The sequence below is a fragment of the Octopus bimaculoides genome, chromosome 4 (assembly GCF_001194135.2).
Source record: "Octopus bimaculoides isolate UCB-OBI-ISO-001 chromosome 4, ASM119413v2, whole genome shotgun sequence".
In the NCBI taxonomy this organism is placed as follows: Eukaryota; Metazoa; Mollusca; class Cephalopoda; order Octopoda; family Octopodidae; genus Octopus; species Octopus bimaculoides.
The window spans coordinates 98,721,688-98,726,057 of NC_068984.1; the positions used below are offsets into that span (position 1 = coordinate 98,721,688).

The following is a 4,370-nucleotide window of genomic DNA, read 5'->3' on the forward strand; positions in this document are numbered from 1 at the left end:
ATTGGCAAAGACTATTTACATTTGACTTATTGTGTTCCAGCGGACAATTTCAGAGTTTTTTTTATTGAACATTTTTCTTCCTTTCAAAGAAAAAAAAAGAAAAAAAAAGAAAACAAACAATCAGACTTTTCAGACTTTTACATTCCGTGATTTCAGTTCCTGGACAGTGGTCATCACGGTTGTTTTATCATTGTCTCATTTGTTTTTCACTAGGTGACATTTACTGCCCATTTTATTTGCATGTTTTTCTTTCATCAATTCTTTTGTACATTGCATGCATGTATCTAACCATTGTCCATCATTTCCTTGAGTTTTTCTTTATATATTTGTGCTACATTTTCTGCGTGGTTTCGGTGGCCATCTTGCCTCAGACGTCCCTCCAAAATTTCTATTTTCGTGCTTCCACACTCGAGGGGGAGCCATTGTAGTGACGTCATTTGGCGCCAAGGTACGGTCGCCATTGCTGCGTTTTTATCCACGCATGCGTGGAGTTCAACATCTAAGCGTTCCCGCTTTTTTCATTCTCTTTTCTCGCCAGCCTGCGAAGAGGCAACACAGGTCCTACAGAGCTCTCTTATTGAGCGTGGTCGTACCAAGCTGTCTCTCCAACAATCCAACTCTGGGGACAGCTCACAACAACATTCCGGCGTCTCAGCAACCAGTTTAAGGCTGCCTATTTCATCCATAAATAAATATTGTTGTGTTGATAGTTCAGAGTTCTGCGTTTCGTTGTTATTCCGAATTTAATATAGGAAAGCAGGTGTACACCTAATGGTGTATAACCACTTTCCTAAAATGCATTACAATGGTTTTTTTCAAGTTGATGGTCAAACCAAAATCATCACAAGCCGAACCAAATGCAGATACAAGAGATTGCAGACCTGTTTCAGAATGACTGACAAGATCACATTTGTCAGCATATAAAAGTTCCCTAATGAGTGAAGTAAAATCTTCGTTTTGAATTTCAGTCTGTTCAGATTTAAAACATTCCCTTTTGTTCGATATTTTAAGTAAATAACCTCCTCAGTGCTTTGAAAAGCATGTGACAATACAACAGCGAAGTATATTGCAAAAAGGGTGGGTGCATCAAAGTCTCCTTGCTTTACTCCATTTTCCACGGCAAAAGATTCAGAGAGCCTTCCATCAAAGTTAACTTTAGCTTTCATATCTTGATACAAAGCTCTGATCATGTTTATAAATTTTTCTGGGCAACCTATTTTCCTTAGAATTAGCCACAGAGCATTTCGATTAACAGTATCGAATGCTTTGCTCAAATCAACAAAGCAATGGTACAGAGCAAGATTTTGTTCAATGCACTTTTCTTGTAATTGTCTGATAGTAAAAATACAATCAGCTGTGCCCCTGGAGGAACGAAAACCACACTGACACTCAGACACTATATTTAGAACTATGAAGGTATTTAAATGTTCTAGCAAAATGCGGGCAAGTATCTTTCCAGCCACAGACAAAAACGAAATAACATGAAAATTACTACACAGATCCTTTGGCCCCGATTTATACAAGGAGACTAAAATGGCATCAATCCAGTCTTGAGGCACTTTCTCAGTTCTCCAACAGTAACAAAAACCATGCCAAATAAGACTGGAGTCTGGTGCAGCTTTCCAGCTCACCAGTCCCATCCAAACCATCCAACCCATACCAGTATGGACAATGGACATTAAATGATGATGATATATGTGTATATATATATATATACACACACACACACACACACACACACACATACATACATATACACATGCACACACACACACACACACACACACTTGTATGTATGTATGTATGAATGTATAAGATCTGTACCAGGTAGCTAGAAGGGAAATTAGGAGACAGATATACTTAGTTAAGGGAAAAGCAGAAAGGAATAAGTTTGCCAGTGATCTGTAGCATGAGGACCAGAGGTTGGGGCGTTTTGGATTGTAAGATAGTGCATCAGAGAAAATGTGATACTGTAGGAAAGAAATGTGTTCACATGGAAGATGGCTCACTTTCAGTTAGGGATTCTGCAAACAAGGAGGCTTGGAAGTGCTACTATGATAATCTACTAAATGTAGAGAATGCATGGGAGAAGGAGAGTCTGCCTGACATTGATCCAACAGAGGGACCAGTTATCTGAACGGACAGTAGCTTAATAAGGTAAAGCATTTAATGATATGGAGACAGAGAAAGCCACTGGCCCAACAGGAATCACTATTGTGATGCTTAAAATATCAGGCAGAGTAGGATATGGACTAGTCACCTGTATATTTAATCAGGTTGTTCATTAGGGAGTCATACCCAACGACTAGTGTAGCAGCATTACAATCAACTACTACAATGGTAAAAGGTGTCACCTTAGACAGAAATAATTACAGAAATATCAAATTGTTTGACTTGGTGATAAAAGTTACATAAAGTGTCATAGCACAATTATGAAGAGAGTTAGCCTAGATGAGATGCAGTTTGGTTGTGTGCCACGAAGAAGCACTACTGATGATATTTTCCTAATGAGGAGAAATATTAAGCCCAAAATAAACCTCTGTATTTGGCTTTTCTGGACAAAAAAAAAAGCCTTTGACAGAGTCCCCTGCTTCCTCCTCTAGTGGGCAATGCAGAAGCTGGAGATAAATGAGTGGTTGGTGAGAGCTGTATGAGCCACGTACAGGGATGTTGTCCATAAGTTGAAAGTCAGCAATGAATATAGTAAGGAAATTAGCATATAAGTAAGAGTTAACCAAGGATTGGTTCTAAGCCTTCTGTTGTTTATCATAGTCTTCCAGACTATAACACAGGAATTTAAAACCAGTTGCCCTTGGGAGTTCTTACTCTGATGACCATGTTCTTATTGCTGAATCACTACCAGAACTAGAGAAGAAATTTTAGTTGTGGAAGCAATGTCTGGAATCAAAGGGCCTTAGAGTTAATCTAGCGAAGACTAAAGTCCTAGTAAGTAGGAAAAAAGGGACAAATTAATGTGAGACATGGGTTGAGATTACAGAGGAGATATGAAAGCTTAAAAGAAATGAAGTCAACAATCTCTGCTGGATGGGTAATGTTAGTGTACGTAAATGACAGAGTGTAAATGATTTAAGAGAAAAACTGGGTATAAGTGGCATCAGATGTAGTGTACTGCACTGGTATGGTTAGGCGAAGTGTATTATGGAGACAGTTGCATAAAGAAGTGTCAATCTCTGATTGTGAAGGGAACATGTGGAAGGCATAGTCCAGGCTAGTAGTGGGATGAAGTGGTGAGAAATGATCTCCAGATGTTGAGTCTCACTGAGATGACAAGGAACCAAGACTTCTAGTGATTTACTCATCAAGCTAAGACTCATCAAGCTAAGTGAAATCGTAGCCATCCATACATACAGGCATGTCCTTCACGGTCATATGCAATTCTCCCCTCTCTCTCTCTCTCTCTCTCTCTCTCTCACACACACACACACACTCAGTTCTGGCAAAACTCCCTGCAAATCATCTTCTCAACATCTACATTACCCACAAACGCTCCATGCCTTTACATATCTATCACACTCACTTCACAACTACACCAGTTCTTCTCATCATCACTTGGTATCTCTAAATAACTCTCCTCACACTCTTATAGAACATTCCCTCTATCCCCTCTGTACTACTTATGCTTCCCACCATGTTTCCCTGTGGGTTGGCCCTCTCTCTCCCTACTCTGACTGTCTCTATCTTTCTCCCTAACGCTATCACATCTCCCTCTTTTTGCTTGTCCTAGTAAGACAGCATTTCCTGTCCTTCTATCATACTCTAACCTCTCACCTTGCACATGGCCACTTCTCTCAGTTCCACTCCCTCTATTAGCAGAGAGTCTCTTGTCCTGCAAGCTAATGGTCACCCTTCAGGTGCTGGTACCATGTAAAAAGCACTTGTGCTGGCGCCACCTAAAAAGCATCTAGGTAGGTATTAGGAAGAGCATCCATCAATGGAGACCATACCAAAACAGACAATTGGAGCCTGGTGCAGCTCTCTGGCTTACCAGCTCCCGTTAAACTATCCAATCCATGCCAGCATGGAAAACAGACATTAAAGGATGATGGTGATGATGATAATATGTACGCCTATATATATATATATATATATATATATATATATATATGTGTGTGTGTGTGTGTGCTGAAAAGTTCCTGGCCTTGGGTAAAAGAAAATACAGCTAGATCAGTTAATTATGATTTTATTTAACAATATTCTCCTCTCAGATTCACACACTTATTGTAGCAGTCCTTCATTTTTTGCTAAGCCCTTTAAGAGAACATGGAAGGTTGGGCCTCCAGCCAGACTTTTTGCAATAACTTTTAAATCAGGAACTTTTCAGCACCCTACGTATATATATATATATATAT

The 4,370-nt window shown here is 39.5% G+C and overlaps 1 protein-coding gene across 2 annotated transcripts in view; it reads left to right on the forward strand.

Annotated features, from left to right (window-relative positions):
* Positions 1-4,370, forward strand: part of LOC106871796 (kinesin-like protein KIF25) — a 505,449-nt gene that overhangs the window by 280,129 nt on the left and 220,950 nt on the right. The window lies entirely within an intron of this gene.